The sequence below is a fragment of the Triticum urartu genome, chromosome 1 (assembly GCF_003073215.2).
Source record: "Triticum urartu cultivar G1812 chromosome 1, Tu2.1, whole genome shotgun sequence".
Lineage (NCBI taxonomy): Eukaryota > Viridiplantae > Streptophyta > Magnoliopsida > Poales > Poaceae > Triticum > Triticum urartu.
This window is the reverse complement of record NC_053022.1, coordinates 313601299-313615117: the sequence shown is the minus strand read 5'-3', so window position 1 is coordinate 313615117 and position 13819 is coordinate 313601299.

Genomic DNA, 13819 nt, shown 5'->3' with positions numbered 1-13819 from the left:
GTCAGCGCACCCACTGGGTGTAGTCCCTGAAATTCGGGCCGACTGCTGCGCAGTCGGGTTGGATCTTTCTTGACGGCTACCTTATTTTTGCTTCTTGTCTGAACTTCCAGGAATATCACAACTCCCGTGCTGCCGCCTTCAACTCCAAGCTCGGGAGTTGAGCCGGAGGACCGACGACCTGGCCGACAGCCGAAGTAAGTACTTGGTCTTGTCTGTCTCCTGTGGGGGCGTGTCAGCGCACCCACTGGGTGTAGTCCCCGAGATTCGGGCCGACTGCTGAGCAGTCGGGTCGGATCTTTCTTGACGACTTTTTCCTTATTGGTTTTTCTTTTTCTTTGTTTTCAGGGGCCAACGCCGACTTGAGGAAGGAGCTTGGCGAACATACCAAGGATGCCGAGTACGCTGCCTTGGTCTAGGAGCGTGATCGCCTGGCCAAGAAGCTGGCCGACCAAGAGAAGAGCCACAAGGCGGCCCTGCAGAAGGCGCAGGATAGCGAGGCCGCCCTGAAGGCAGAGTTTGAGACCGAGGCGGTGAGCTAGGCTGAGACCCGGCAGGCATTGGATGAAGGCTTCAGCCGTATCGAGGACTTGATCGACGGTAAGCCGCCTTCCTCGCTCCTCTCCTGCCCCTTGCCGCCTGGGTTTTTGGCTTAACTTGTGCTGCTGCTCATCATTTTTTTGTGCAGACTACTTCCCCGGCTATTCCGCCTTCGCCGCCCAAAGCATCGAGGCCCATCGTGAGGCGCGCCGTCAGGCGGGGGCCAACATCGCGCCGGATGCGAACCGGACGCTTGAGGAGCAGCTCTTGGCTGTCCAGGCGCGGTTTCAGCCGGCTCATCGGATGCTTCGCCGGCTCCAACGTGCCGGGGCGCAAGTGTTGGCCGCCCTCTGGCCCGGCGAGACGATCCCCCGCACCCCAAGCCAGACTGCCAACTGGCTGGAGGTCGCAGTCGGTCGCTTTGAGGCTTGGAAGGCGTTGGCGGCCCGCCTCGGAGCCGGGCGGGCGTTGGAGTTCGTTCGGGTTTGGTACCTAGGGCTGAGCCTGGACCAGCTGCGCACTTGGCGGATGGAGGCCGACGCGGAGCTGGAGGAGGTGAGGCCGGCTATCGCCCAGCGGGCTTCGACGATCGCCGAGTGCACCGACATCAGCGTTTTTGCACCCGAAATCGATGATGACGGTGTTGCCCAGCCGGAGGAGTGGTTCGGGCTGAACCCGGCGGTGGGCGAGGACTCGGCGGAGGAGATCGCCTCCAGCGACAAGGGCGAGGATGACGAAGAGGAGGACGGCGAAGACGTCGAGCCGGCTGGTGGAACAACCGGCCGACCTCAGGCGGACCGTGCCTCCAGCAACGAGGCACGTGGAAGCGCGCCCTCTGCGGGAGGCGGTGACCAAGCCGAGGTTCGCCAGCCGGCCGCTCCTTCAGCCGGCACAACCTTCTCCGCCAACCAGCCCGGCTCGTCGGTCGCTCCGCCAGCTTGACCTGCCGTCCTTATTTTTCCTGCTTGTTGTCTTTTGAACAATCTTCATTAAGTTTTCGCAGTTCCACCCACTGGGGTGTATCCAAACTATGTTGAATGCTGGCCTCTCGGAGGTCTTTTATGTAAATATTGTTATGTGCATGTTTGGTTTCCATTCGCGTATGCTTTTTATCCTTAGGCCTTTTCCTTTGCCGCCTTCCCTCTTCGAGGAGGCAAGTACTCGAGCTTTCTTGGATTGAAGTGAAGTGAATGGAAACCGGCCGGCCGGCTACTTTGGTAGCCAGTCGGCGGTGGGAGAAAAAACCGGCTTTTATTATATTAGTCCGTTAGTCCCTAGCCGTTTTTCGTGTGGGCGCCCGTTCCTGCCTTTAACTCTTGCCAGCCGGACAGCCGGTTCTTCGAACTGCGACTTTTGGCAAGAGAAGGCTTGGGAGCCGGCACACTACTTGTCTGACTGCGGGTAGGACTTCTAATATAACTCCAGTCGGCCAGTCCCCGAGCCGACTAGTCGAACCCGGTGCCGGACGGAACAAGTAAATGAAATGACAAGGTTATAAGCATGATACTTTTCATTCATAGATAAGGGATGGCAGTCCCCGAGCCCTCCTCGGGGGGCCTATTGTCTCGTATTTAATACAAAAGTTAGCGTGATACATACTGCATTTCAACTGTAAAATCTACGAAGGAGGTTGGCGTTCCATGGTCGTTCCGACTCCTTGCCGGAGTCGTCTCTCTTGCGTGCATTCGGCTTCTGTGCGTCGATCAGGTAGTAGGAGTCGTTGCCTAGAGTTCTGCTGATGACGAAGGGGCCTTCCCAAGGGGCCGAGAGCTTGTGCTGGCCGGCTGTTCGCTGGATCAGCTGGAGCACAAGATCGCCCTCTTGGAAAGATCTTGGCCTGACCTTCCAGCTGTGGTAACGGCGTAAACCCTGCTGGTAGATGGCAGACCGGCTGAGGGCTAACAGCCGGCTTTCTTCTAGCAAGTCGACGCCGTCTTCTCGTGCTTCCTTGGCCTCCGCTTCCGTGTACATGGTTACTCGAGGCAAGTCGAACTCGATGTCAGTTGGGATGACCGCCTCGGCACCATACACAAGGAAGAAAGGGGTGAAGCCGGTTGACTTGTTTGGTGTAGTGCGCAGACTCCAGAGGACGGCCGGCAGCTCATCGATCCAACAGCCGGCTGAACGCTCCAGAGGTACGACCAGTCGGGGCTTGATGCCGGAGAGGATGAGGCCGTTGGCTCGCTCGACCTGGCCGTTTGACTGCGGATGGGCGACGGACGCTAAGTCCAGCTGAATACCTTGGGCTGCGCAGAAACGTGCCAAGGCTCCTTTGGCAAAATTCGTGCCATTGTCGGTGATGATGCTGTGTGGCACGCCGTACCGAGTTGTTATGTCTGTGATGAATGTCACAGCAGTCGGCCCATTCAGCTTCTTGATCGGCTTTGCCTCAATCCACTTAGTGAATTTGTCCACGGCGACGAGCAAATGCGTCATGCCGCCGCGCGCCGTCTTGAATGGGCCCACCATGTCCAGTCCCCAAACGGCGAAGGGCCAGGTGAGGGGAATGGTCTTGAGTGCCGAAGCCGGCATGTGTTGCTTGGAGCTGAAGAGTTGGCACCCCTTGCAATATTTAACTAATTCTTTGGCGTCATCCAAAGCGGTTGGCCAGAAGAAACCATGGCGGAAGGCTTTGGTGACAAGTGATCTTGAGGCCGCATGGTGGGCGCATTCTCCTTGGTGAATGTCTTTGAGGATTGCGATGCCCTCCTCTTGCTCGACGCACCGTTGGAGGACTCCAGTGACACTGCGTTTGACGAGTTCTCTGTTGATGATTGTGTATGCTCCGGCTCGACGTTGGACTTGTCTTGCCTCCATTTCGTCAGCCGACAGATCTTGGTTTACTAGGAAGTTGAGGATGGACTGAGCCCATGACGGAGTTGCGACTTCTCCTACTGCCAATGTGGCTACTGCCACCAGGGTGGGCGGGCTGGGTGGTGAAATGCTAGAGTCGGCTGCCGGCTGTTGTGTTGGTGCAGTCCCTGGGCCAGCTACTGCAGTCCCCGAGCCGGTTGCCGAAGTCCCCGGTCCGGCTACGGAAGTCTCGGGGCCGCCTGCTTGGTTCTTCGAGCCGGACCCGGCCGCGTCGGGGTCAGGCGGCACGAAGATGGAGTCGGACTCTGGAGACGGCTTGATTGATGGCTTGAGGAGACGTTGTAGAGCGACGCCGGTTGGTATTGCTTGCCGAGTAGAGCCTATTCGAGCCAGGGCATCGGCTGGCTCGTTGTCGGCTCGCGGTACGTGGAGGAACTCGCATCCTTCAAAGTATCCGCTGAGTTGTTGGACCAGGAAGCGGTAGCTCGCCATATTTGCATCCTTGGCGTCCCAGTCGCCGGATGATTGCTGGACCACCAGGTCCGAGTCGCCATAACATAGGATCCGGCGAATGCCAAGTTCTTTGGCAAGCCGGAGCCCGTGTATGAGCGCCTCGTACTCGGCCATGTTGTTGGAGGCGGCAAAGTGGATCTGTAGCGTGTATTTGAGCTTGTCGCCTTTGGGAGAGGTAAGGACGACGCCGGCTCCCAAGCCGGTGCGCATCTTGGACCCGTCGAAGTGCATGCGCCAATGGGTGGAGTCGGGAGCCGGCGGCAGGTACTGGGTCTCGGCCCAGTCGACGAGGAAGTCGGCCAGTGCTTGGGACTTGATGGCGGTGCGGGGCTAGTAGAAGATCGTGTAAGGGGTCAGCTCGATGGCCCATTTCGCCACCCGGCCGGATGCGTCCCGGCTGCCTATGATCTCGGCCAGCGGGGCGGTGCATACGACCGTGACGGGATGCTCTTGAAAGTAGGGCTTCAGCTTCTTGGCGGTGAAGTACACGCCATAACACATCTTCTGGTAGTGCGGGTAGTTCTGCTTTGAAGCGGACAGCACCTCGCTCAAATAATACACCGGCCTCTGGACCGGCTGGGCTCGGCCTTCTTCTGGGCGTTGGACTACGATGACGGTGCTGACCACCCGGCTGGTTGCGGCGATGTAGAGGAGCATGGGCTCTTTCTCAGTCGGCGCCGCCAGGACGGGCGGCGTGGCCAGCATCTTCTTCAGCTCGTGAAAAGCTTGGTCGGCCTGGTCGTTCCACTCGAAGTGAGTGCTCTTCTTCATGAGGCGGTAGAGGGGGAGAGCTTTCTCTCCGAGCCGGCTGATGAAGCGGTTCAAGGAGGCCAAGCACCCGGTGAACTTTTGAATGTCTCGAAGCTTGGTGGGGATCGCCATTCTCTCGATGGCCTTGATCTTCACCGGGTTGCATTCGATGCCGCGTTCGGAGACCAGGAAGCCTAGGAGCTGGCCGGCTGGACTCCGAACACGCATTTCTCGGGGTTGAGCTTGATTTGGAACTGGCGTAAGTTCTCAAACGTTTCCTTGAGGTCTCCCAGCAAGGTGCCGCGCTTCTCCGTCTTCACCACGATGTCGTCCACGTAAACGTGAGCGTTTCTGCCGAGTTGCTTGAGGAGGCACTTCTGCATGCAACGCTGAAAAGTGGCACCGGCATTTCTCAAGCCGAATGTCATAGTCAGGTAGCAGAAGGCTCCAAATGGCGTGATGAAGGCGGTCTTCAGGCGGTCGTCCGGATCCAGCTTTATCTGGTGATATCCTGAGTAAGCATCCAAGAAGCTCAACAGCTCGCATCCGGCTGTGGAGTCTATCACTTGGTCAATCCTTGGCAGGGCAAAGGGATCTTTGGGGCAGGCCTTGTTGAGGCTTGTGTAGTCTATACACATGCGCCACTTGTTGTTCTTCTTTAGCACGAGGACCGGGTTGGCGAGCCACTCTGGAAAGAAAACTTCCATAATGAAGCCGGCTGCCAGAAGCCGGGCTATCTCCTCCCCTACAATCCTGCGTTTCTCCTCCGACAGTCGGCGAAGGGGTTGTTTGACTGGCTTTGCGTCTTCTCGGACGTGTAGTTTGTGCTCGGCGAATTTCCTCGGAACACCCGGCATGTCCTTGGGGGACCATGCAAAGATGTCCCGATTCTCACGGAGGAAATCGGCGAGCTCGCCTTCCTATTTGCTGTTCAGGTTTGCCCCGATGACGGCAAACCTCTCTGGGTGCTCGGGGTCAAGAGGTATCTTCTTCGTCTCCTTGGCCAGCTGGAAAGATCCTTGAGCATCATGCTCCTTGGGGTCGGGGGACACGGCCGACTGCTTGCCGGCTATGGCCACGACTCGGTCCAACATCTTCTTTTCTTCGGCAATCACAAGGGACTCGACCAGCCGGCTGCTGGCTACCGCGCACTCAGAGGACTTCTTGTAATCGCCGGCTACGGTGATGACGCCTTTGGTGCTTGGTATCTTCATCTTGAGGTATGCATAGTGGGGAACTGCCATGAATTTGGCCAAGGCAGGTCGGCCAAGTAATGCATGGTAAGGGCTCTCCAGGTCCACCACTTCAAACCAGATCGCTTCCCGGCGGAAATGCTCCTTGTCCCCAAAAAGTACATCAATCTTGATCTTGCCAATGGGGGCGCAGGACAGGCCGGGTACGATGCCATGAAACACTGTTCGAGTCGGCATGAGCTGCTTCGTCTTGACATTTAGCTTCTCCAGGGTGTCACGGTACAGGATGTTGATGCTGCTCCCGCCATCTATCAGCACACGGGAGAAGCGGGTGGCGCGTCTGTCCGTTGCAAGGGTGGCTTTCAGGACCAACGCATAAGAGCCGGGAGACGGCATCACCTCTGGATGGTCGGCCCGGCTCCAGCTGATGGGCTTTTCTGACCAATGCATGTGTCCGGCGGGGTTGGCAGCGACCACGCTAACTTCCTGGTGCTCTCGGCGCTTGCTGCGCCGGTCTTCGGGCTGGCTTGTAAAGACGATGTAAGTTGCTTGCTCGCCGGGGAATTCGTCGTGCACGGCTCCGACTGCGGGCCGAGCGGCCAGAGGCGGCGGGGCCGGAGGCGGCGGGCCGGCAGGCGGAGGCGGCGTGAGCCCCTCGCCTTTGGAGATTCGGGTGAGCCAATGGCACTTCCAGGTTGTGTGGTTGGACGGCTCCGCGCCGCTGTGGAACTTGCAGGGGGCGTCGAGAGTTTGCTCGTAGGAGAAGGCCGGCTGCCAAGCCGGCCTGCCGCCCTTGGGCTTCTTGGGCGCGGGTCGCCCTTCAGGCGGCACGTCTTCAACTGTGGCCACCTGCCGACTGGCGGGAGGTGGCGCGGGGCCCTTGCGCTTGTGGTCGTTCGAGTGTGGGCGTCGGCCGGAATCCCCAGCCGGCGTCTTGGGCGCCGGGTTGAGTACTTTCCCGGACGCGTCTACCCGAAGCTCGGTCTTCATCGAGGAGTCGGCGGTGGCGTACTTGTCCGCTATGTCCAGAAGCTCGTCGAGGGTGGCCGGCTCGTCGCAGAGGAGCTTGTGCTTGAGGAGGGTGCCTTCTCGGCATCCGGCTATGAAGTATTCTATGGCTTGCACCTCGTGCACCCCTTCACAAGAGTTGCGGAGCTCGGCCCAACGCGTGAGGTAATCGCGAGTGGACTCGGCGGGGCCTTGTATGCACAAGGAGAGCTGTCTGGGCTTGGGAGCCCGCTTGTAGGTGCTGGTGAAGTTGCGGATGAAAGCTTCGGTGAAATCTAGCCAGCTATTGATGCTGCGCAGTTTGAGGCTATTGAGCCAGGTCCGCGCCGTGCCTTGCAGCATGAGGGGCACATACTTCACGGCAACGCGCCGGTTGCCGTTGGCTATACTAACCGCCGGGGAGTAGTCGATCAACCAATCTTCCGCCTTCACGGAGCCGTTGTACTTGGGTGTGTCTCTTGGGAGCGAGAACCCTTTGGGGAAGGGCTCATCGCGGATGCGGGGGCCGAAGCAAGGCGGACCGACATCGTCTTCTTCTTCCAGCGCCAGGGATCGCGCCAGACGGTCGATCCGATGGCGGGCGTCATTCTCGCCGACTCCTTCCCGGCGACCTAGTCGGTCGCTGAGGGTCGGGTGCACCACTAGCGGCAGGGTAGGATATTTCTCTCCACGGGGTCGAGGCAGAGGCGGGTTGCCCCGCCATTCCATGGCTCGGGGATGGCCGTCCGCGTCTCGCTCGATGGAGATTCGGATTTGGCTTCGGCTGGCAGCCGGCTCTTTCTCGCGCCGCGCGCGGTCTCTGCCCGCAGTCGGCGTCCGGCACGTCGCGCCGTGTTCTCGGCGTGGGGAGGGCTTCCCGCGCGGGCGTCGGCTTCGTGCCGCTGCGCGGCTACATCGATCAGCTGTTGGATGCGTCGGGCCATGTGGGGAAGTTCTTCGGCCCCCAGTCCGTCCAGCTCGTCTACGGCCGCCTGGGCGGCGCGCAGGTTCTCGAGTGGAATGGCGTAGACTGGGCGGTCGACTCCCAGCGTGTCGGCCATGACGGCGCCGCGTTGCTTGACAAAGCCGGCTCGGCTTGGCCCGCCCGGGGCCGGCGTGCCGAAGGCGGCGCGGTCAGCTTCGCGCTGGTAGGCCTCAGTGAGGCGTCTCACGGAAGCCAGCCTCCGGCCCTCTGCGAGGAGGGCGAGGCGGCGCGCCTCCAGTGCTTCGTCGTCGGCATCAGCCGGGAGGGGGGTGGACAAGTCGTGGGCCGCCGCGCGCGGGGCGTCGTGGGCGCTCTCGTCAGTAGCGCCGTTGTGGCCGATGACCATCACCTCGGTGGTGACAGCGTCGCAGCCACCGGCTCGGGGAAGCGGGTCGTTGTAGATCGCGACGTTGGTGGGGAAGGTGTCGAACGAGGCCGTGTCAGAGTCGACAGGCATCGGATCGGTGGAGCCAACCGACTCCAGATCCACAGCGGGCTCGCTGGAGACATGGAGCTGGCCGAGGAGGTTGGCGAGGTGGTCGGTGCCCGCATCGGAGGCGAGCTCGTCGGAGATGAGGGTCTTGTCGAGGAGATCAGCGAGGCTGCTCGCTGCGCAGGCGTTGGTGATGCCTTGCAGCGCGTCGTGGCAAGCGCCATCGGGCGTGCCGGGCTGGCTACGCTCGCTGGGGAGGAAGAGGGTTCCCGTCCAGAACAGGTCTCCGGACGACGGTGCACCTGGCCCCACGGTGGGCGCCAAATGTCGGGTGGTAGGTGCGACATATGCCAACGGATGGCTTATCATTGTGGGAGCCAGTAAGACGTCGCCGGTGCCTGGAAACGGGATAAGGCGACGACATGCACGCCGGCGGATCTTACCCAGCTTCGGGGCTCTCCATGGAGATAACACCCCTACTGCTGCTTTGCGGGGTCCCCGCATGATCACTAGATGGGCAAGTAGCTACACAATGCTCCTTGAGCTGTTCGGTGGGAGGAGGAAGAAGGGCACGGCTAGCCTGCTTCTTCTCCTTGTGTGGTGTCTAGGACTAGCAGGGGGTCGAACCCTTTGCATGGGTGCCCCGGGGGTTTATATAGGCCTACCCTGGGGGTACAATGGTAATCCGACTGGGCGCGGGGCCCAGCCGTCCGTGACTGCGCTCGCCGGCTTCTGCGCCGACTGCTGGGGCCCGCCGACTGGTGGGTCCCGCCGGCTGCCGGTCCCTTGGTCGACAGGCAGGCCCCACTGTCCAGGGCCTGGTCGGCGGCTGGTTACTGTTGCTCTATCTTGGTGACGTAGGCTTCGTCGTGGTAGGCACGGCTACAGTGCCGCTGCCCGTTGGGCGATCGCTGTAGCTTCATCGCGTCTTGTCTCTTTAATGGGGCGTCTCTTTCGAGGGAGGTGGTAAGCCGGCTGCGGGGAGTCGGCTCTGTCTTGGGCCGACTAGGGGGAGGCGTGGCCGCCTTCGGGTGTCTCTCTGCCCGGAGGGGCCCACCGTCTGTGGGCCGCGCTGGCAGCCCGTCATGGGTGACATCAGGGTCAACATGGCAACAGTGCCGCGCCGGACGGGTCATGGCCACTCCGTACGACGCACTGTGCCAGGCGTGCTCCGGGGTTCGGGGGTGGCAGGCTTCACTGTAGCCACGCCCCGTCGCACTGCCGTTAGGTGGGTGCAAACTTTGAGGGTACGGTCTCGACCGCTTTATGGGAGCCGGCTTCTTGGAGTCGGCCTTCTCACGGCCGGCTTTCCGAAGTCGGCCCTCCCGTGGCTTTCTTCATGAGGGCTAAAATCGGGCCGCCTTCCGAAAGCCGGCCTGGATGACAGCCAGTAAGGGGAAGGCGGCCCCATGGCTTGTGTTCTTGAGAGCTGGACGGGCTCGTAATTTTTTCAGAAGGGCCAGGGAAAGCCGGCTAGGCTACCCATGGCTATTTACTCCGACAAAAATTGTGCCTTTTCATTTTCAGAAAGTACACTATACTTTTCACATAGTGTGTTTCACGTGAGTAAAAACAGTTAAAAATCACAAAAACCTGGGAAAAAGAAATCAAAATTTGAAGAAAAAAACTGTTTTTTTTATAAAAACACATGTATATTAAAAGAATGTGTCCCCACAGATGTGTCCAACATGTTCACATGGTGGCTACTGGACGAACCACATGTCAGCGTTGGAGCGCTTCAAAGTGACTGTTGGAGATGATCGCGAAGGGAACCCTCCCGTTAGGGGTGGGCCTATGTCTAGCTTGACACACACACACACACGCACGCACACACACACGCACACACATGCACACACACGTGTGTGTGTTATAATCATGTTTTTAAAAAAATGTTAAGTGTCTACAGAAAAAATATTTCTGATGCATACAAAAAATGTAAAATGTGTATATAAAAAATAGAAATAAATGTTTTGAAAAATGTTAATCATGTATTTGGATATGTTAAACTATATATAAAATATTTTTGATGTATAATGTTTTTAATAATATGTATTAAAAAAGTAGACATAAAAAAAATATTTTTAGAAAATACTCCCTTTGTTCTGAATTGGTTGACTCAGATTATCTAGACACGTTTTACTGTTAGATACATCCGTATGCAGACAAATCAAAATCAATCAATTTAGGACAAAGGTAATATTAAATATGTATTTGTAAATTATTAAACGTGTGTATATAAAATGTTTCTGATGTATGCGAAAAATGTACAATGTACATGGGAAAGTAAAGTGTCAAAAATATTTGTTTTACAAAACGTTAATTATGTATTTCGGAAATGTTAAACTAACAAAAAGTATTCTTGATGAATACAAAAATAATCCAGTATGCATGGAAAAAATTACACATCAAAACAATATATGTTTTTCTAATTAACAATTTATTTGAATAAATAAATAAATATGTGTATACAAAATATTTACTCTCTACCTAATAATAAAAAGGCTATTGTTTCTGGGGGTACGTCACCGAAATTGTCTCTAAATTTGTAAAATATTACCACCGAAGTCACATATAAGTGATAAAAAAATGTTTCACAGAATCCCCACCTGGGCCGCCCAAGTAGGAATATTCTCTACTGCTCACTGCACGCTGGGAGAAGGCACAACGTGCCTATTTGGGCTAGCGCATGTCCAGGCGGCCTACTTTCTAAATTTCATTTTTTATTTTCGGTTTTCTTTTTCTGTCTTCTTTTTTCTACTTTAAATAATTTTGAACTTACAAAACAGTACCTAAAATTAAAACAATGAGAATTTTAAAATAAATTACTTAATACTTAATAAAAATTGGATTAGAAAATGTTTGCATTTTTCAAAAATGTTCGGATATTCAAAAACTATTTCAAAATTTGAAAATATCCTAAATATTCAAAAACCGTCCGTGACTTACAAAATAGTTTATCAATTCATAAAATGTTCGCTCATTCAAAAATGATCATGCATTTGAAAAAATGTTATTTAAATCAAAAAATGTTTGTGAATTAAAGAAATTTCCAAAAAATGTTCATCGATTATAGAAATGTTCGTCTATTCAATACAAAAATTGAAAAAATGGTCATAATTTTGAAAAATGTTTTAAAATAGAGTAAAACGTTCATGAATTCAAAAAAGTTCATAATTATAAAGAATATGTAAAAATCAGTGAAAATGTTCATGAAATTGAAAAATGTTCATGATTTTCAAAAATGGTTCACGATTGATAATGAGAGTGATTGTCATGACAATTGGAGATTATGAATTTTTTCTCCTGTTGCAACACACGGGCTGTTGTGCTAGTGTTACTAAAGTATACAAAAAATTTACAATGTATATGACAAAAAGTAGACTTCAAAATAATATATGTCTTCACAAAACCATTAACCATTTATTTGAAAAAATTAAATGAGTATATAATGTTTTTGGTGTATGAAAAATGTACAATGTGTATGAAAAAAATAGACATCAAAACAACATATGTTTTCGAAACAAATGTTAATAATGTAATTAAAAAATGTTAAACTTGTCTATAAAATATGTTCCCAATGCAGCGAAACATGTACCATGGAAAGAAACGAAATCCAATAAAAAGGAAAAAAGAAAAATAAAGAAACAAAGAAAACAAAATGAAGAAACACAAAGAAAGAAAGAATAGCAAAAAAACTAGTTAAAATCGAGAATGAAACAAAGTAAACATTTTTTGAATAACAAGGTCGACAATTTTCTTAACACGGTCAACATCTTTTTTCTATACGCATTGAACATTTTTCAAATGTTTGATTAACATTTTTCAAATACTTGTTTAACATTTTTTCGAATGCTTGATTAACATTTTTTAAGTACATGATAATTTTTTCCCACACATTGTATATTTTTTGTATACATTTTCTGTATACATCGGGAACATTTTATCTATATGCATTTAACACTTTTCAAATGCTTGGTTAAGATTTTTTTAATACATGGTCAACATTTTTTCTATACACATTTTAAATGCTTGATTACCATTTTTGAAATACAAGATTTACATTTTTTAATACATGGTCAACATTGTTTTCTATACACATTTTAAACTTTTCAAATGTTTGAGTAACATTTTTTAAATACTTGATTAACATTTTTTCAAATGCTTGATTAACATTTCTTAAATACATGTTCAACTTTTTACACACATTGTATTTTTCATGTATACATTTTTAGTATACATGAGAACTATTTTCTTTATAGAAATTAACAATTTTCAAATGCCTTGTTAACATTTTTTTAATATTTTATGTAAATTGTTTTTTAATATTATTTCAAGTATTTGGAAGTATAAAAAAAGTAACAAGTAAAGAAAGAAAGAAGAACAAATAATGCAAAAAGACAAAAAGAAACGAGGCTATGGTCTCTGGCATGCTTGGGCCGGCTCATTTAGGGAAGCGCCTGATGCAAGAGCTAGGTCTCGCTATAAAGGAGACATATTGCTTCCCGTCGTTTACTCGTTATATCTCTCACGCTGGTTAGTCACTCCTGTCTCCCAGGACTGGTCTATGAACGCTACGATATGAGCTTTAGAGCATCTCCACTCGCCCCCCAACAGGCCCACTGGTGAAAAATCGGCCCAGTCACGCTCCCAAATTGTTGTTTATCGCCGGTTTGGTCTGAAACAACAACTGGCGAACCCAAGCCGAACCCAGCGCATTGGGGGGCGCCTGGGGCGTCGGCTGAAGCGAAAAGGCACGTGGGCCCATGCTACCGGTGGCAAACAGGCCTATTCCCGTCGTTTCCCCTCTTTCCCTCCATTTCCCTAGTGCTTCCCCCCGTCTCCCCTGCCGCTCCCGCCATTCTCCTGATCAGATCCGGCCGCCATGCGGCCGAAGAAGTATGCGCCCCTCGCCTAGCCATTGATACCACCCAACCGAAGTAGAGGAAGCCGATGGCAAGGCCATCGAGCTTGTCGAACGCCGAGTGGAAGGCGGACATTGAGCGCCGGGAGGCGGTCACCACTGATCGACGAAACAGGCTCATCACCAAGAGGGCCAGGGACACGGCGGCGGCGGAGGAAGAGGAGTAGGGAGAGGCGTCTCACGCGAGGATGATGAACCTTCCGCCCGGCGACTACCCACAAGCCGCATGGGGGAGCCAGCAGAGCATCGCGTCGCCGCCAACTTCTCGCCGCCACTATGGGGATACGCGCCCTAGCCTGGCTACTCCGGCGACGACGCGTATGGCTCAACCCAACATCACCTTCCCGCATGGCGCACCATCGCGTGCCTCCCCCTCCGGCTTCAACCTCGACCCGTGCACTCCCTCCCCCGCGTTCACCACCGGCCTCAACACCCAGTACAGCTACTCGCTGCCAGCGTACTCAGGCTCGCCTGCGCCGCCTCTGCGCCATGGCACCCTACCCTTTGCACACGGCTCGGCGCCACAGTTTGGCAACACCGACGCCGACATGAACAAGATCATCATGAGCGGCTCGGTCGCCGCGCTTCGTGCACTAGGTTCCACGCGCAAGACGAAACGATGGACACCGCCGCCAACATGGACGATGAGCTCAACGACGCGGAGGAGGAGGTGGAGGAGGATGATG